Genomic DNA, 21819 nt, shown 5'->3' with positions numbered 1-21819 from the left:
ACAACATTTTTCACATCATACATACTTGATAGAATTTTTAAGAAAATGACAAAAATAATTGATGAGGGTGGAACAGTGGATATTGTCTGTATGGAGTTCAGTAAAGCTTTCACTGAAGTCCCGAGAAACAGAGACTGAAAGATTGGATTCAAGATTGGCTTTGCCATAAAAGACAATGGATAGAGATGAAAGTGTGTTATTCTAATGAGAGGCCTGTCATCAGTAGTATTCCATAAGGATCACTGCAGAATACACAAATATTTTAAATGAAACTGTAGCCAGGCAGATTAGTAAGTATGTAGATTACACAAGATTGATGGAGTTGTGGATGGTGATGAAGGTTGTCAAAGGGTTCAGCAGGCCATTGATCAGTTGGAAATGTGGGCAGGAAAATGATGGAGCTTAATCTGTACAAATGCAAGATCCTGCACTTCGGAAGGTCAAATGTAAGAGGAAAGTATAGAGTGATCCTTTGGAGCAAAGATAGACAGAGATCTTGGGGTGAAAGTGGTAACACAAGTGGATAGGATGGTAAAGAAAGTTTATGGCATACTTGTACTCATAAGTTGAGATGTTGAGAATAAAAGTAAAGAGATCATGTTGCCATTGCAACAAAATATAGGTTAGGCCAAATTGGAGTGTTGTGTGCAGCTCTGGTGACCAGGTTATAGGAAGGATTAGAAGAGGGTGCAGAAGAATTTACGAAGAGTTTGCTTGGATTAGAGAGTGTTAGCTCCAAGGAGATGTTGGACAGACCTGGACTCTTCTCTAGAGTCCTGGTGTCTGAGAGGTGACCTGATAAAACTATAAATCATGTTAAGTATAGGTAAGTTTGATAATCAGAGTCTTTTTTCTCATGGTGAGGATGTCAAATACCGAAGGACGTACATCTAAGATGAGGGGGAAAGTTTTAAAAAGATTTACTTGCAAGGTTTTACACAGAATGGTAGGTGTCTGGAGTATGCTGCCTGGGTAAGCAATAGAAGTAACTATCACAGGACCACATAAAAGGTGTTTAGACACATGAGCAGGCAGAGAATTGAGGAATATGGACCATGTACAGGCAGATGTGTGGTCCAAATTGACATCATTATCTGTCAATAATGTGAGCCAAATGTCCTGTTATAGTGCTGTACTGTTTGGCACTCTGTTTGTTTGTCATACATTGCAAACAATTGTGCTTGAAAATGTCACAAGTGAGGTAGAGCTCAAACACCTACCCTTGTGTGTAAGGAATGCTTTGCAATGCTAATCCGAGAAAATAACTTCAGAAAATTATTGCTGGTGGTACTCATTTTGTTCTCTGGGCTTGGTTTTCTCTCTTTTCTGTGCGGAGAATATGCCCCCATTATCATACCTCCTCCACAAGGTCATTGAGACTCAAATCAGGGAATGTGGAGGCTTACTTCCTCCGCTGAACAACTTCATTTGAAACGACTTCAGTGCAAACATAACGCTTGTACATTTTGAGCAGCTCAGTGGGGATGCATATTTTAAACTATGAACTCCTGACTTCAATTAGTGTGGGACAGGTTGGTGGGTATACTGTATTGAATTGTGGCCATTGGAGACTGAGTAACTTGACTTTAAAGGCAGAGGTGTGTTCTCAAAACATTGCCTTGTGAATCATGATTGGATTTCACATCCAAGCTGCACTGAAAGCAATAGATTTGGGTTCACTACGCAAAACCGTTTTCACTCTTCTATTTAGGATTGATCCAATTTCTAGGTAAATATTTTTCAAAATTATTCAATACATTTCATATGTGAAGTTGCCCACAGTATAATTTCCTCATGAAATACAATTTCTCATTTATGAGATAAGCAATATTTTTATGGGAAATGAGAAAATACATTACAATATATTCTATCCTGATGCATGCAAGGCTTCAAATCACTGCCAATAATGCTTATTTATTTGATGGTTATTAAGATTATTACAGAAATATCAAGTATGTCGAGCTGTAAAATTTCCTGATTATTTATTGTGTGCTGTTCAGTGCTAGACTACTCATGAAGTGTTTTCAACCAACCATGTTACTTGTGAGGCTATAAGAAATATGAGCAGAATTAGCCATTTGGCACATCCAGTCTGTTCTGCCATTCCATCATGGCTGATTAAACTCCAGCAGTAGGGTAGGATTTTACAGATTGGCAGAAAGAAATAGCCTTTGCATGGGAAGACTACTATATTTTACTTGGGTTTTGCTTTGCATTAAATCTAAATGTTTCCATTTGGAAAGTAGGAGGTGTGCTATCTGGCTACAGAGCTTTCATTGCATCTGCAAGGTCCTTGGTATCACCTAACCCTCCAGTTGTATGCAATACCAGTAATACTGAGTTTTTCATGTCCAGTATTCCTAACTGCATGTTGCTGCTTGTTTTGACATATCCAACAGTTGTACTAGAATGTTTGATGAGATGAATGTGACAGTATGCACAGCGACACATAGGAGCTTCTGTTTCATAGCTTCAGTGACCTGGGTTCAACCCTGACTTCCAGTACTGTCTATGTGAGTTTTCATATTGACTCTGTATGGCATGGGATGCCCACTCTGTTCCTAGGTTCCTTCCACATTCCAAAGGTGTGTGGATTGATAAATTAATCAGATACCATAGATCACGTCAAGTGTAAGTGGGCAGTGGGAAAAATTAGAGTGAAGTTGCTAGGTTTGAAAGAGAGAACAGGTTAGAGGGAAATATGTGGAACTGCTTTGATAACTGCCATAGACTCTTTGGACTGAATGGGCTCATTGTCTGAAAGCTTTATGAACTCTCACTCTTAATATTATCATGAAATATTCCAAACTTATGGAGAGTATCCCAAAATATGTAAAATTCCCTGTAAAATCCCATAAGATGGATCTTTGAATCTTAACATGGGTACTCACCATCTTTGTAACAGCAGTAAATTCATCTGGAAATATTACTCATACACAGTGCTGATCCTTACACCTCTGTGGGCTGCTTTAAAGTTACAAAGATTGCTACAAGGGGTAATTGATAGGTTCATGGCCCAAGGTAGAAGGAGATGAGTTATTAACTTCAAACTTTCTGCATAATCGCTCAATGAGTTGGCCTGCGTGTGTATGTAACAAGAGCTGTATAACTTATCTCCTTCTACCTTAGGCCACAAATTGATCAATCACCCATGCTGTGGACACTTTCTGGAGGTCCAAGATCTGTATGCTCCACAACCGCTGGATGAAGTGTGTAAATGTAGGAGGGGACTATGTTGAAAAATAAATGTGCTAGGTTTTCTAAAATTTACCCCTTCTACCGTAGGCCATGAACTTATCAATCACCCCTCGTATATTGTCCATGCATAGCAGACAACAACTAGGAGTCAATTATGACTAGTTAAATTCCTGTAACAAACCTTCACCATTTCCTTGACAGACCCATCAGACTGATTTTTGTTGGTGTAAGTAACCTTTTGAATGATTTTGCTCAAATTGATTTTGAACAGAAGATGCAAGTTTTCAACATCTCCCTTAGTCAAGCCATTGTCCTCAAATGCTTCAAAACCTCCACAATCATCCCTGCAACAAAGAAATAGGTTGTAGCCTGTCTGAATGATTACCGTCCCGTCACCCTGACCCCCATAGTGATGAAATGCTTTGAACGGCTTGTCAAGCCTCATATCACAGCCAGCCTCCCCTCATCGCTGGATCCTCTACAGTTTGCTTATTGTCCCAACCGCTCTATGGAGGACGCAATATCCACCACACTGCACACAGTTCTCTCTCACTTGGACAATTAAGACACTTATGGCAGAATCCTGAACATTGATTTCAGTTCAGCGTTCAATACCATCATCCCACAGAGACTAGTGGAGAAACAGTTGCTGCTTGGCCTTAACACTGCCATGTGTCGCTGGATTCTGGATTTCTTGACAGAGAGACCACAGTCAGTCCATGTTGGCCGGAACATCTCTGACTCCATCACACTGAGCACTGAATCCCCACAAGGCTGTGTGCTCCGCCCATTGCTGTTTACACCGATAACACATGACTGTGCAGCCAGATTCAAGGGGAACCTGATCATTAAATTAGCTGATGATACCACAGTGGTGGGGCTCATCAACAAAAATGATGAAAAAATGTACAGGGAGGAGGTCAAACACCTAGAGAGCTGGTACAGTGACAACAACTTGATGCCTAATGTCACCAAAACCAAGGAGATGATCGTCGATTTCTGATGGTCTCAGCCTGAGCACACACCCCTCCGCATCAGCGGCTCCACAGTGGAGAGAGTGGAAAACATCAAGTTCCTTGGGTTGCAGATCTCGAACAATCTCACCTGGTCGAGGAACACCACTGGGATTGTGAAATGGGCCCAGCAGAGTTTGCACTTTCTGAGGAAACTTAAACAAGCATCACTCCCCACTAACGTACAAACTACATTCTACAGAGGCATGGTTGAGAGTGTGTTGACCTTTTCCATCACAACCTGGTACTCCAGCTGCAGTACTGCTGACAAAAAAAGCCTTGCAGAGAGTGTTTAAGGGAACAGAGAAGGTTATTGGGGTCTCCCTACCTTCTGTCCAAGACCTCTTTCAGAGTCGATACCTCCAGAAGACATGGTACATCATTAAAGACCCCTCACACCCTCTCCATAAACTGAATGTTTTTCTGTCATCAGGCAAATCAAAACAAAAACCACAAGGTTACTAAACAGCTTCCTCCCACAGGCAGTCATACTGCTAAATAGCTGCTCTACCTGACTCTGCTTCAGACACTTTTAACTTGCACAGGACACTTATAGCTTAATTTTAACCAACATGTGACTGTTGTGTTTTTCTATTTATTGTTGTGTTTACTATTTGTTGCATTTGTTATGTTATGATTGCTCTTGCCCCGGGGAAACGCAGTCTTATTCTGCCCTGCAGAGCTGATGTATGGTTGGAATGACAATAAAGTTCTTGAATCTTTGACTCTTTGAAGTTCTGACCTTAGAGGTACTGTAATGAATTTCAGAACACAACTGAACTCATGTACTAAGTTTGATAGATCATATAGCCTTAATGCAGGATGTCCTGAGATTTTCAAGACATACAAAAAAGCTGGATGAATGCAGCTGGTCGGGCAGCATCAGGTTATATATATATCCGTCAACATCCATCATACATGGCCTCCTCTACTGCCATGATGAGGCCAAACTTCGGCTGGAGGAACAATATCTCATATACTGTCTGGGTAGTCTCCAGTCCCTTGGTATGAACATCAGATTTTCCAACTTCCGGTGATTCCCTCCCTCTCCCTTCCCCCATCTCACCTTCACTCTGTCTCCTCTTCTTGCTGCCTATCACCTCTCATGACTCTGCCTTCTTCTACTACCCATAGTGCTTTCCCCTTAGATTCCTTCTTCACCTCTCCTACCTATCCCCTCCCTGCTTCCCCTCCCTCAACCCTTGATCTTTCCTCTGATTGGTTTTCCACCCTCCCCCCACCTTCTTTATAGGGCCTCTGCCCCCCTTCTTCTTTAGTCCTGACGAAGGGTCTCGACCCGAAACGTTCTTTCAACGGATGCTGCCCGACCTGCTGAATTCATCCAGCTTTTTTGTACGTCTTGATTTGACCACAGCATCTGCAGTGCACTTTGTGCCCTGAGATTTTAATTTGTCTGGGCCATTAACTGTGATAGGATTCTGTTTTTTCCCATCCCCTCTCCAAAAAACAAATAACAGAAATCAAATTACAGCTTGAAATAATAAGAAAAAATCAGACTTCTACTTATTTTGCACTTCCATGACTTTGGTACTTCACAGAACGTTTCTCATCCAATGAAACACGATTGAAGAGCACTCACTATTGCAATAAAAATGCAAACAAATCAATGGGATTCATTTTAGAGAATAGGTTCAATACCCAGCTCGCCAAAGACAATATAAATAGCATTTAAAATCCAAGTACCAATACCACAAAATGATATACAAGCACTGAAAAAGCTGCATAAAAGTCATGAGGTTGGTACCAGGTCTGAATAGCATGTTTTTTCTCAAACTGTACAATGGAGAAGCTTAACAGAGTGTTATAGAAGACATGAAAGTAATGGAAAATTAGATATACACGGAGAAGACAATTTAACATCCAAGGGGATTAAAACTATAGTGCTGTGAATATCCAAGTTTTACAAAAAAAATGCAGCTTCAAGAATACCCAAGTTTTACCAAGAATGAATCTTCAAGAATATCCAAGTCTTCCCAAAAATGGAGACAACTCTGTCTCCCTTACTAGAGAGAGAGCCTGTGTTATGTCGAATACCGGGTGAACGAGAAGTCTTGGGGTAGCGCAAGTCTGTGACTTTGCCAATACTTTGCTACATGCTTGAGTGTTCAGAGGTGGGTGCCAATGCTTTTTTGTTGATGGGGGTGGGGGGATTGCTGCTTTGCTGCTGCTTACACATGTGAGGGGGCAGCTGGGAGGGGCTTTGGGATTCTAACATTTAACTGTCATTCATTCTTTGGGGGCACTCCTCTGTTTTTGTGGATGTTTGCAAAGAAAAAGTATTTCAAGATGTATATTGTATAGATTTCTCCGACATGAAATGTACCTGAAAACCTTTGAAATGAATCCTCAAGAGTATCCAAGTTTTACCAAAAATGAATCTTCAAGAATGCACGCAAAGTATAGATGGAACATGCTTTAAGCTGAAGTTGTGAAGAGTGTAATTGACTGGATGAACAGAAGGATGTGAACACTGGGTAAAATGAAATGGGATTGAAGCTTTTGGATTAAGTGACATGTTTTTGTGCTTTAATTCTTCTATTATTGGCCAATCTGTATCTTTTTTTTCAATTTCAGAATGTGCCATTTTGATAGAAATGTGATTGCAAATCACATTACAAAACTGGTGTAATTGTTCAAAACAAAAAAAAAATGTGATTTTCCAAGCAACACACACCAAATGTTGGAGGAACACTGTAGGCTAGGCAACAACTATAAAAAGAAGAGTAAACAGTCGACATTTTAGGCTGATACCATTCATCAAGACTGGAAAAAAAGATGAAAAGTGAGATCAAGAAGGTGGGGGAAGGGGAGGAAGAAGTACAAGCTGGTAGGTGATAGGTGAAACCATGAGAAGGGAGGGGTGAAGTAAAGGACTGAGAAGCTGATAGGTGAAAGAAATAAAGGACCAGAAAAGGGGAAATCTGAGAGGAGAGGGTAGTAGAACATAGAAAAAAGGGAAGGGAGAGGAGTGCCAGAGGGAGGTGATGGGCAGGTAGGGAGTTGAGGTGAGAGAAGGAAATGAGAATGAGAATGGTGAAGCGTGAGTTGAATTGCCGGAAATTCAAAAGATCGATGCTTATGTCATGAGGTTGGAGGATCCTCAGACGGAATATACAGTATTGTTCCTCCAACCTGAGTGTGGCCTCATTACGACAGTAGAGGAGTCTATGGACTGACATGTTGATATTAGAATGGGAAGTAGAAATGAAGTGGGCGGCCACAGAGAGATCCCTCTTTTATGGTAGATGGGGCATAAGTGCTCAGCGAAACAGTCTCTCAATCTATCGGAGATCAGACTGGAGCACCAGATATAGTAGATGACCCCACCAGACTCACAAGTAGTGTCACCTCACCTGGAAGGACCCTGAATGGTAGGGAGGGAGGTGGTGTCGGGGCAGGTATGGCACGTGGTATGCTTGGAAGGTTAAATACCAGGAATATCACTCCCTAACTTTACCTACGCTACATCGCCATCTGCATTGGGGCTGCTTCCTGAACCCATGTTGAGCTCGTCATCTTCATCAACTTTGCCTCCAACTTCCTCCCTGCCCTCAACTTTACCCGGTCCATTCTGAGACCTCTTCTGCTTTCTGATTCTCCCTGTCTCTATCTCTGGAGACAACTTATCCACAGATTTTTTCATAAACCCACTGATTCACACAGCTGACTGGACTATATCTCTTCCCACTCTTTTACTTGTAAAAAACCTTTCTCTGAATTCCTCCATCTCCACTGTATCTGCTCTCAGGATGAGGCTTTTCATTCCAGAACTAATGAGACATTCTCTTTTCTTGATCTCTCTCTCTCTCTCTCTCTCTCTCTCTCTCTCTCTCTCTCTCTCTCTCTCTATACATGGAGACAGTTTGTCTAAGAATATCCTTTACAAACCCTCTGATTCTCACAGCTACCTGGACTATACCTCTTCCCATGCTGTCACTTGTTAAAATACCATTCCCTTCTCTCAGTTCTTCTGACTTCACCACATCTGCTCTCAGGATGAGGCTTTTCATTCCAGAACTAAGGAGATGTCCTCCTTCTTCAAAGAAAGGAACTTCCCGTCCTCCACCATCAATGCTACCCTCACTCGCATCTCTTCCAGTTTGCACACATCTGCCTTCACCCCATCCTCCCGCCACCACACCAGGGGCTCCTCTGTCCTCACCTATCACCCCAGTAGCGTCCATGTCCAGCATGTAATTCTCCATAACCTCTGCCGTCTCCACTGGGATCCCACCACCAAGCACAGTTTTCCATCCCACTCACACTCCCTCCTCTTTCCACTTTCTGCAGGGATCACTCCCTACACAATTCCTTCGGCCATTCATCCCGCCCCACTGATCTTCCTCCTGGTACTTATCCTTGCAAGCAGAACAAGTGCCATATCTGCCCCTAAACCTCGTCCCTCACTATCATTCAGGGTCTAAACAGCCCTTCCAGGTGAGACGACACTTCACCTGTAAATCTGGTAGATTGGGAGACCATCTTGGCGAGCACTTTACGCTGCGTCCATCAGAAAAAGTGGGATCTCCTGGTGGCCACCCTCTTCAATTCTACTTCCCCTTCCCATCCTGACATGTGAGTCCATGTCCTCCTCTACTGCTGCAATGAAGCTACACTCAGGTTGGAGGAGCAACCCCTAATATTTAATTTGGTAGCCTCCAACCTGTTGGCATGAAAATTGATTTTTCATATTTCTAGTAAACCCCCACCCTTTTCACCATTCCCTTACCTATTTCCTTCCTCCTCCAGCCCATTTTCTCTTTCACCTATCAGCCTCGCAGCCCTTTACTACAGCCCCGCTCCTCTCCCAATTCCACCTATCGTCTACCACCTTGTACCCCTTCCTTCTCTGCCCCCATCTGACTACTCACCTTTTCCCAGTCCTGATGAAAGGTCTCGGCCCGAAACATTGACTGCTTACCCATTTTCATAGATGCTGCCTTGCCTGCAGAGTTCCTTCAGCATTTGATAGGTGAAGCTTGGAGTTCCAGCATCTGCAGATTTTCTCAATTATTGTCTCCACTTCTAGCGAGCTCTGTAATTAGTAACATCTGCAAATTGATCAGGAAATATTAGCTGTGATGTAGAGTGACATTAAGGTACAACGGCATGTCTTCAAGATACAACGGCAGGCTTTAATCTGAAGATGTATTCTAGATTTCTTTTATTGGGATGTTTTAATGATTTGCTGTCATGTATACAGGGCCTGTAAGTATTTCATAATTGTGACCAAAACATTCATTGTATATATCATACATATATATATTGTATGATATATATACATCGTACATCTATATATATATAGTAATCCAAAGTAATTTTTTGGCTTTGCTGTGTAACAGAAAATTTGTAGATATTTCTGTTGATACAAATTACCTTCATACATATTTTCTCGAGCAGGGATTTACAAATCTGAAATTTTATTATGGTTTATCAGTCTTTAAGTTTTTAAGCTTTTGTCCCAATTTTTTCTCAACTTTGACCTTACCTCTAATATTTTTTTTCTTTCCTGTTGCATTACGTGCTTTGGGTGACACTGGACAACTGGAGAGATAGCTTAATGTGCCTTTCCTAACTATTAGTATAGCAAGGCTCAATGGTGAAATTTCAGAAACTGGCCACTTGTGAGTAAATTTGCTATATAAACAGCTGCTGTTGAATGCAATTTCAGGGGATTAAAATGGTGCTCAATGCACTTCATGAAGTGATCTGCATTAATTACTGTGCCTCTTCATTGAATGCTACGTAGGCAAAAAGGAAGGTGTTATAGTGCACCTACTGGAAACAATGAAACCTAGAAATAAATGTATAATGCAAACAATTGAAATAATTTTAAGCTAGCCGTTTGAAAACAAAATGGAAACCTACGTATGAAAGGGGAAAAAATCAGTAACTTCTGGAAATTCTCAGCAGCATGTATAAACGGAGAAAAACTAGGAACATCTTTGAAGTGATACTCCTTCAGAATCAAACATTTATTTACTTGAAGCATTAAAATTGTTCTTTTCTCTCCACAAGCTGTCTTTTACCTATGAGTATTTTCAGCATTGTCTGTTTTCCATTTCAATTAACCCTTGATTGGTGATCGCCTGACTGTTAAAATCAATGTATGAAGCCATCCAACGTACACAACAGAGTACAGAGTAATTGCTTCAGTGTAATAGATAATGCCACATCAAATTCCATCTATATTGTACCTGTAACCAAAATGTCTCAAAATATTTCATAGGAGTAATACCAAACAAAAATTTATGCAAAATCACAAATTGCTTGCCAAGTCAACTGGCTGAAATTGCCTAAAATTAAAAAAAAAGTTTTAAAGAGATTTTAATGTTAAAAGAGAGGTATGAAGATTGAGAAATGGAAATCTAAATTTAACGTATGAATAGATGAAGCCCAAGTTGCCAATGAAAGAGATATTAAACCTGGGATAATCAAGAGGACAAAATTAAGGTTAACCTTTGTGGATTATAGAATAGCAGAGCATTCCTGTTGAAATTTAGTGTGAGGATTTTAAAATTGAGGGTTACTCAGAGGGATTCCAATGTAGCCTAATAAACACAGGCATGATAGTTATATGGGACCTGATATAAAATTTGTGTGATCACGTCTGGAGAGGGAATTGAGGAAGGGAGTCAACACTAATTTGATCAGTCAAGTCTAAAATTAATGAAAGAAAGAAAGATTATCTTTAGTTGTCATCAAAACATACAGAGAAATGTGTAGTTTATGTCTCCAAACAGCACAGTCCAAGGATTTGCTGGGGGCAGCCCATAAGTATTAGCTTGCTTCTGGTCCCAGTAAAGCATGCCCATAACTTACTAACCCTAACCTGCATGTCATTAGACTGTGGGAAGAAACTGGAGCAGCTGGGGAAACCTACATGGCAATGGGGAGATCATTCAAACACCTTGCAGGTAGCTGTGGGAATTGAACTTTGATCGCTGGTGCTGTGAAGCGTCCTGCTGAATACTGCAACTACTGTTATGCCTCTGTTCTGGATCAAAAAGCATGGAGAACATGAATGGAAATCAAGAGGATCCCTGACATCCTAGTCTTCATGAACTTGAGCAATTTTCTGGAGCAATAACTGGCCTGTGTGAGAATTTTCATCTGGAAAGACTCCTGGATAAATACCCTCACCTGGATAAAAAAAGATAAAAAGACAACTGCATGTGTCATAAACACAAGAACGTCTGCAAATGCTGGAAATCCAAAGCAACACACACAAAATGCTGGAGGAACTCACTAGGCCAGGCAGCATCTATGGGAATGAGTAAACAGTTAATATTTTCTTTCAGGACTGATGGGAGGGGGGAAGACACCAGAACTAAAAGGTGGGGGGAGGGAAGGAGGCTAGTGAACAATGACAGGTGAAGCCAGGTGGCTGGAGAAGATTGAATCTGATAAGAGACGAGAGTGGACCACAGGAGAAAGTTAAGTAGAAGGGGACCCGGGGGGGGGGGGGTGAGTTAAGAGCAGGGATGGATCTTATTTAAACCTAGAGAATATTGAGAAGTTTAGATAGAGTGAATGTGGGGAGGATATTTCCTGTTGTGGGAGAGTCAAGGATCAGAATGCACCGTCTCAGAATAGAAGGGCACCTCATGACAGTGCATTCCGCACACCCACCACTCAAGAAGTGTAAGGTCAGAGTGGGGAATAGGGAAAGAAGGAAAGGGGGAGAATTTTTTTTACTGGAAGGAGAAATCAATATTTATGCCATCAGGTTGGAGGCTACTCAGATGAAATATAAGGTATTGCTCCTCCACCCTGAGGGTGACCCCATCTTGGTACATGTCAGAGCAAAAATGGGAATGGGAATTAAAATGTTTGGCCACTGGAAATTTCCTCTTGTAGTGGATGGAACAGAGGTGTTCAACGAAGCCATCTCTCAGTTTACGCCGTGTCTGTCCAATGTAGACGAGAATGCATCGGAAGCACCAGACACAATAGATTACCCTGGCAGATTCACAGGTGAAGTGTTGCCTCACCTGGAAGGACTGTCTTAGATCCTGAATAAAAGCCTGGAAGGATATGTATGGGCAGGTGTAGCATTTAGGTTGCTTGCAGGGGTAAGTGCTGGGGGGGGCAGGGGAGGAATTAATGGAGAGAGTTGAATGGACAAGGGAACACTGTTTTACAGATATTCATTTTGGATGGCTTACTGAATGATGCTGTAAGAATGTTATTTAGTCCTGCAAACAAGTGCTTAAGGTTCAGCTTATCCAGCTTGTGTTTTGTTACTAGCACCATGCGTGTTCTATTTCTGTTCAGTAATGTATATAATTCAGATCTATTCAGTTAAGTGTGAACATATCAGTGTTTCCTTTTTGATTTTTCCCCTTTCCTACCCCTGCTGTGTTATTGATAATTCAATTGCTTTCAGTCTTCATCTGGCATCTTCTTCTCAGCAGGCTAAATAAAAAGAAAGAAAAGTAATCCAGTCATCAATTGAGAAGCACAATGAGGAAATGACCCAAACCTTCAAAAAGCAGAGGAGAGTAAAGCCGGATATGTTCTCAAATGTGGTGGAACTTGTCAACAGAAATCAGAAGAAATCATGGGCAAACAGGACAAAGTGAAGCACTATTTTAGGATACAGAACCTTCTGCCATGACTAATTGTGACTAACTGCCGTGAAGAAACACTGCAGTGACTAATTGTGTCATATTACAACTGATTAGTCTCCATAAAACTGAACTTGACTTCCCCATATCTAACTTGGTCATGAATAGCTCAAAGCAGATGTCTGACTTCTAATGGAATCTTCCAACAATCAGCCTAGTCAGGCCTTGCAAGAAGTAATTCATTGGATGAACTGATATTCTAAGTCAGGCACTCAAAAAGAAAACAAGTGTCAAAGCAATTGCCAGGCTAAAAACCAATGCTTACACATGCAATTAAAGAGGAATTAAAATGCATTATGTTTTGTTGAGGCTTAATTTTTTATTGACAGATATATAGTGGGAACCTGCCGTTGTGAAGAATAAGAAAATGATGGTGCAGTACTAATTTTTGGAAGCTATAACTGAAGTTATGGTTTCTAAAATATATAAATTGTTCTTTTAATGATTTGTACGATTGTAATGCATATAGTGTGTAGTGGTGTATTCAATTTTGTAATAATATCCAATGAAAGTTTGAACAGTTCCAAGTGACATTTTAACTCTTTGTGAGCTCACAGAATATAAGGTGTCCGTACAAGTTAATGATAGTATAATTAAAATGTTTGCTAATAGCCACTGGATTTTTTTCTTGGCCCCATGCACCAGCGACATGTGAACACAAGGCCAAAATGTTTATCTGTGTGTTTCTCATGCTTGTGGATTGAACCCTTATTTGTTGATGGACTTCACCTCGACTGAAGAATCATGATTGATCAGTGTCTAGGATGGACCTAGTGTGATTTCACAAGCTGGAATTCAGAGATCTCCTGACAACAGCAACAATCAAATTTCCCGACAGTGGCAACGATCAAGTGGTGACTAAGAATCGTGAGCCCTGATAACTTTGTGGAAATCCTTGTAACTTACGACATAGTAATTTATGTAGTTTACTTGTACTTTCCATGACGTGATAATAAATAAGGCTTAAGTTATCTTGCTGAACTTGGACATTTCCTGCACACCCAAATCAGTTTAGGTCTTTTATGTCTGATCAACCCAGCCCATTACATTTTGAAAAAGGTATCAGAATAGGTACTTGACTACCCATCTTTCTTGCTGCATTGGAGATGCTGTGATGGGTTCTTCATTAGTTATTTCCTAGTTCCTAAAGCCTAGTGTCATGTCTTTCATGTTATCTTGATAGGCATGGTGTGAGCACAAATAACCCGAGTTATCCTGATGGGATATCAGCTCACAAGGCAACTATTCAATGGGTACATATATACAAAATGCCAGAACAAAACAGTAAAGATGTAGCAAATAGTCAAACCTATTGTTTAATTTAGTCTTTATTAGTCAGCGGCCCCCTCATCTGCACAGTCATTCCAAGCCCTTGTGCTATGAACCAACTGATTGTTTATCTTCAAATTAAGCTGGGCTAATATTAAAAATAAATGAATTTTCAGTGCTTTAAGTCAAATTGTGTTTATTGTCATATGCCCAAGTACAGTGATGAACTGGTATAATGAAAAGCTTACTTGTAGCAGTATCACAAGCATGTAGGACATATATTGCATGCAAATAAAAAAAACTGAAAACAGTACATCAATGCAAACAAAAACAACACAATTAGAAACATCTACGATAGTGCAAGAAATGGTCTGTTGGTGAGGTAGGACTAAAGTTGCACAAGTTGGTTCAATACTCAACTGTGTGAGTCATAAATTCATACAGCACAGAAACAAACTCTTTGCCTCAATGAGTCAACACAACCATCAATCACCAATTATACAAAGGGCTCCTATCTTTTTTTATGCCATGGACCAATGCCATTAAGCAAGGAGTCTGTAGGCCCCGAGCTGGGTACCCCTGTATTACACTAAAGTAACAGGAATCCATGATAGGGTCTTTTAAGAGACTCCTGGATAGGTACTTGGAGCTTAGAAAAATAGAGGGCTATGGGTAACCCTAGGCAATTTCTAAAGTAAGTATATGTTTGGCACAGCATCTTGGGCCAAAGGGCCTGTAGTGTACTGTAGGTTTTCTATGATTCCAAGACTGAATGGTTAGTTGTACAAAGAGCATTTGATTACTCAGTGCCTCTACTCACTGGAATTTATAATAATGAGGGGTGACCTCATTGAAGCCTATCAAATGTTGAAAGGCCTCTATAGAGTGGGTATGGAGCGGATATTTCCTATGGTGGGGGAGTCTAGCACCCAAGGACACAGCCTCAGAATAGAGGGTCATCTTTTTAGAATTGGAATGAGGAGGAACTTCTTTACCAGAGAATGGTGAATCAGTGGAATTTGTTGCCATAGGTGGTTGTGGAGGCCAAGTCTGTACATATATTTAAGGCAAATGTTGATAGATTCTTGATTGGTCAGAGCATGAAGAGATATGAGGAGAAGGCAAAAGATTGGGGCTGAGAGGGAGACTGAATCAGCCATAATGGCGGAGCAAACTCGATGGGCCATATAGCCTAATTCTACTCCAATATTTTATGGCCTTATGGTCACTACAAGCTGCATCAATGTGTTGGATGTTCACATAAAATTATTATATAAACCACTTGCACTCAGAAGGCAAAGACATTTTTTTTCGAAAGTTGTTGCCTTCCTTTTTCCTGTTTCTGGTCTGTAGTAAAATAAAGTCAGTCCTTTAGATCTCTTTTGTGCACTGGTGAACAACACACAACCAGTGAAGCTGTCCCAATTGCTGGGATGTGAACATTGCAGGAAACACTTCTAGCAGTTTGGATTCCAGGGGTCTTTAAAAGAAAGAAAGAGAAATTAAATATCTCCAGTTGAACGATTTCAAGAAGAGAGGAAATAAGACATTTACTTTCAATTCCTCAGTAGGCAATAATTCCTCTCCCATCTCTGTCTATTCAGCACTGAAAATGAGGCAAATGTCTTTGTTATCTTCAGAGTTGATTCAATCAATACTTTCCTCATTAGTATTCCTTCTTGTCACCTCTTTGCAACTTCTTCTGCAAATCCCAACATATTCAGTCGTAGCATCCCTTATTTATCAAAATTAGCCCCAGAATAACTTAATACTCTAGAGTAAAACTTACATCCTCAGACCTCCCTGCATTTATAATTATCTTCAGTTTTACAGGCATCATAAATTCATCATTCTTCCCCTTTCTCCTAAAAATGGGATCTTTATCATCAGTTTCATGCCTCTATTTCTGGCATTGAATATAAAATAGGAACTAATAGGATAATAGAAATATGTAAAACAATGGTTTGATAACAACAAATGATCTCTACCCAGTACTAATCCCCTTTCTAATAATGTGAGAAATCAAGAGAAGCAGAAGAGATTTAGAAGAATATGTTTAAAATTATTGTTATGATAGGGGATTGTTTAAACTGGCATTGTTATCTGTGGACTAAAGGAGACTGAGGGAGTATTAATTGAGGCATATAATTTTTATAAAGATGTAGAGACAGAGAACAAGAAGGGCCAGTTTTCTTTAGTCCAGGTAACAATGATTTAACTTAGATGGATAGAAGGTTTGCTCTGACTCAGTGTGTGGGTTGGGTATTGACTTCACCATCTTAAAAAAAATTGAGGCAGAAATGCCTAATACAACAAAATAAAAACTGGATGAAGCAAAATAATTATTAATATGGCTGTACACAGGGGCACAGCAGTGACTCCAGGTCCCAATAATGGTGCAAGCTTTAAATTCTTAGACAGTGTTTCAAAGTTTCTAGTCAGGAATTTTAGTCATTCAAAGCTTTGCAAATACAGCACTGCTAAACTCTTGGACAAAATTACATTTAACCTACCAGCAGCAGAGTTAATAGCTTTGCTCAACAGACTTTGGGGTTCTACACACACCAGATCCAGCTAACTGGGTGAGCCAATGGATTGACAGGCACATGCAGTGTGAGAGGAAGCTGCAATGTGCCAAGAGAGCTGAGGCAGTAGCAAGGCTGAGAGCTAGCCCAAGCAGACTGGTGGTACCATCACTTTTCCTGGCCAATGTCCACTTGCTAGATAACAAAATGGACTTACTGAGGCTGAGAATGAACACACAGAAAGAGATGAGAAATTTCTGCATTCTGGCTTTCACTGAAACATGATCAAATAACAGCACATCCAACTTGCTGTTTCAACTCGATGGCTGGACTCTCTTCCATGCAGACAAGAATTCCTGTAGGAGAAATTCAAAGGAGGTCGAATCTGTGTGTACACTAACTATCATTACTACACAACCTTATCTGCAGCTAGCATTTACTGTTCTGGAGAAACAGAGCATCTTACAATTAAATTCTGGCCACATTACCTGCTCAGGGAGTTTACTGTTGTGGTCATCACTGCTCTCCATGTATATCCCCTCAAGTGGGAAAGCCAAGGACACATAGGGAGAACATTACAGATCATCAGCTCTGTACAAAACAAGCATCTAGACAGTCTCTTCATAATTGCAGGAGACTTCAATCATGTTAACCTGCAGGATGTTTTACCCAAATTCCACCAACATGTTACCATGGCTACTAAGCGGACAAACAGACTGGACCATGTTTATACAGTATATACTGAAAGATGCTGGAAAACATCATGAAGGACCCTGCTCAAGGACTGTTTGTCCTACTCCTACCAGGGAGGAAGCTTTGTAGCATCCACGCCAGGACCACCAGACTCAAACAGTTACTTTCCCCAAGCATTAAGATTGATAAACACATTCATCAACTAACTCCATTTATTATTTATTATTTATAATATATTATTTCCTGTCAGTAACCTTATGTACAGCCTAGCGTCACATTATGGGCATATGATCAATCTATATGTATAAGCTAATTATATTTATTTTGTGCTTTTAGTATTATTATTGCATGCATTATCTTTTATGTTTCTTTTGTGCTGCATTGGATTCAGAGTTAGAATTATTTCTTTCTCCTTACACTTGTGCGCAGAAAATGGCATTGAACAATCATGGATTTTTGAATAATTTACAACTGCTGGAAGTAGGGCTACACTACAAAGTTTAGTCTTGGACCCAATGGTATCTGCCTCTGTCAAAACTTTGATGATTTTTATCAATTTCTTATAAAATGAAAACTGCTAATTCAAGGATGACTAGCAGTTGCACTATCAAAAGTTAAATGGGGTTTGGTTTGCAACTGAATCAGAATTCAAGGCTTGAGGCTAGTTGAGGTTTAGATGGATGGTAGCTTACACTCAACAGCTGGAAAGCAAAGATGCTCTACCAGCACGTCTCTGATGCACAAATAACTGTAGTTATTTTGACAATTCATGATAGTGGAATTAACGTGTCAAGAGCACATTGAAGTCCATTATAATTAACAGAAGAGCACAGCAGGTCACAAAATATCCAGCTGCTTGTTCCATAAAACAATCCCTGCCCCATCTCTGTTAGAATCAACAGGTCTTCCATTGGCTTCTTCAGCACCTCAGGATATACAGAACTAGAATAGTGATTGCCAGGGTGTATTCTGGAGTTACGTTACATAGCTAAACACTAACTTCAGCAACCAGTCTTTAAACCTGAATGTGGATCATAGATTAAATTTAAAATACAGCTCTGGACGATAGTTCCCTGGAGTCGTGGACACCAGTTACTTGAAAACCAGGCTATGTTGATTAACTTTCACTGTGGGTGTCTGGTGACTGGGTGTGAAGAAGGAGGTGTGACAATCATATGAAATTTAAAGGAAGCATCATAGATACATGGTAACAGTAAAATTGCCCTTTGATCTTTAGCATATGAAGTATCATGTAATATTGGGTCAAACAGACCCATAAAAACCCTTACTCTGAAAGGGTCTCAATACAATGCCTGCTGCTTGTTTTTGTTGAATAAAATACTTCTATATCCATTAGCTTCAGTGTCTCTCCTGTGACTTTGTTTACATTATGGTGATAAATTAATCTTAATGCGAAGGGACTGGTTGAGAGGGTGAAGCAAATATCAAAAGTTCTGAGGTGCAATAATGGTTTAAAGATGGCTATATAGATATTTATGGATAAGCATGCAAATATGAATTAAAACACGATTGAGCATATAGATCTAAAGTAGAAGACAAAAATGGCTGCAATATGACATGCAAGATAAGTCCAAGAAGTCCCAGACAACTATGGCAGGGAAATGACATATTCTTAATTAAATGGGAATGTATTTATGAAAACAAAAATATCTTTCTCCAAGTTTACAGTAGACTGGTTGAATCACATCTGGAATACTGATACAGGTTTGTTCTCTCCATGTAAAGAGAACATGGATGGATTAAAGGATGGATCCATACAGTGCATGGATTAAAGGTGCACTGGATTGATTCTTGCAATGGTGGGCTGAGGGGTTCTTTTGAGAAGATTTAATCAGTCTGGGATTGTACACTTTGCAGTTTAAAAGACAGAGAAGTGATTTAGTTGAAATATATAAAATCTTTGCTTGAATTAACAGGGGAGATTCAGTGATGATATTTTCTGAGGTAGCTGTTCAACATCCAGGTTTGCAGTTTCAGTAGTATGGGTCTGTCTTTAATGTCAATATGAAAAAGAAACTAAGCTGAGAGGTTATGAAAACTTGGTTGTGCATTACATAGAGGACAGTGGATGATCAGATGCTGAGTATAATAAAAAAGTGACTCAAAGATGTTTGGATATTAATAAAATCATGGAATATGGATTATTATAACAAGTGGCCCTAAAGGTAAATGATCTGTCACAGTCTTATTAAATGATGGAGCAGTTATGATGGGTTCTTTGTAACATATTTTGCTTTTATTTCTAATGCTCTTTTGTTGTAATAAAGGGTATAAACTGAAAGACCAAAAAGTACTTATTGAAGGAAAAAAGTTTTATGTTGTCACCACTTCAAGAATGAGATATCAGCAGATTAATACTAAATTAAGAATGCTCAATTAATCCTAAATTCTTAATTCTGTTTCACGAAATCACCAGTGATTTAATGATCCAATGCAAAATAACACTAAAAGGTGTAAATTGTCTGCTGGTTAATTATTATCTTCTCCCTCCTTTAATCTTGGTTAAGCAGCTAATTTTTCAATGCACAGACTGACCTTTGTTTTAAAAGTACAATTACTGCCTAGAAATCAGATTTCATAGTTCCATGCTTTTGAAGAGTCCATGCTTCCACTTGAACAATGACCCAAACTCAAAGGAAAATTGAGAAATTCCTATGTTTTCTTTTATATCCATCATGCTAATTAATATGAAGTGACACACATAGCATGCTGGAGGAACTCAACAGGTCAGGCAGCATCTCTGGAAAGGAATAAGCAGTCAAGGATTTGGACTGAAACACTTCCTATATTTTGTTTATACTAATATAAAGGAACCTATAAACATGCAGCAATATATAGCACTCAAGACATACCTTGAGGCCTTTTGTGGAATTTTAATCTTGCAATAGTGAATATTGAAGCAGTTGGTGTAAATTAACAACACATTTATGAGCCTTTATAACTAAGTATTGCAGAAGCAAAACTTTTTTAAAAAGCTGCAGAAAAGCCTGAAATAAAAAATAAAATTGTTCGAAAATCTCAGAAGCTTCTGTAGCAAGTGGAACTGAATTAAAATTTTAGGCCAGAGATACTTTTCCAGAATGGACATTGGCAGAGGTTCATTAGCCAGTCCTCATTCAGGGAACAGCACGTGCCATCACAAAGAAGGTCCTTTTTAGAAGACTGTATAAATTTGGCTTGCCATCTAAACTTTGACAAACTTCTACAAGTGTTTTGACTATCAAAACATAGAGGCACCTTTATGAACTCCAAACAGTTCCCAATGGTCTTGTGATTTCAAACTCTAAGGCCAACTTGACAGCATTCTACAGCAGGGCGAACCCATGGAAAGCTTTTGGTCCAAACGGTGTACTTGGCCAAGTACTAAATATTTGTGCTAATCAACTGGCTGGAGTGTTCAGCAGTCTGTGGTACCCACCTGCTTCAAGCAGGCTTCAATTATAGCAGCACCCATGAAGAGCATGGTAACCTGCTTCAATAACAGTTATTATTCATTATTATTACTATCTCACATGGTAACCTGCCTCAATGACTGTTTATTATATATTATTTATCTTTTGAATTAATTGCCTTAGCTTTATAGAACCTGCTTTATAGTCAATATAAAAAAATGACAGATGTCTGCTTTTACGTCAGGGTTGATTTAGAATTACAAAATCTATTATCAGCTGTTCTTTACATCCTTCCATACATTTATGGCATCCTTTCTGTTCTGCTGTAGGTAGATGGTGGTTACGTAAGTGAGTGGTGAAAAGTTGTGAGATATTACAATTTCATATATAGTTTGTAAACAGTAATAGGACAATATTTTGAGGAGTTCATCTGTAATTTCACTTTGGGGTGAGAAATATATTTTAATTTCTGTCAAAAATTCAGACACATTTTCAGGATTTTTAAGAAAATTGCTGATCTATATCAACAATTGAAGATGAAGGCAAATAATTTTTTCATACTGATAATCCAGAATATTATCACTGCCAGTATTTTTCCAATTGTGGGTATTTTTTATAACCACTTCTAGCATATCCATTGTAACTTCAGGTGTTTCCATGTCTTCAGTTGTATGAATGTGTTCCTTTTCCTCCCCAATGCAGCATGCTTCTTGATTGTACGTCATCCTGTTTGACCAGATATTACACCAAGAGTTCATTATCTCTATGGTTGTTCATAATTCTGTGCTAGGGTTGGCAATATTTTGGTGTGTCAAATTTAGTTTCAATATCTTATAATGATAATTTTGTTTCCTTCAGCTGGTGCATTTCATGAGCATATTTAGTCTGGCTTTGTTTCACCACGCATATACATACTTCAATATAAATTTATTTTAAATCTTAGATGCCCAGAAGAGTATATGCTCACTGATTGCACCTTGGCCTGTTATGGAAACATGAATGCCCGGGAACAGAAACATCCACAAAAAGTGCTGGATATAGCCCAGTCCATCACAGC

The sequence above is a fragment of the Hypanus sabinus genome, chromosome 5 (assembly GCF_030144855.1).
Source record: "Hypanus sabinus isolate sHypSab1 chromosome 5, sHypSab1.hap1, whole genome shotgun sequence".
Taxonomy (NCBI): domain Eukaryota; kingdom Metazoa; phylum Chordata; class Chondrichthyes; order Myliobatiformes; family Dasyatidae; genus Hypanus; species Hypanus sabinus.
The sequence above is the reverse complement of the archived record's forward strand: the minus strand, read 5'-3'. Positions refer to the sequence as shown.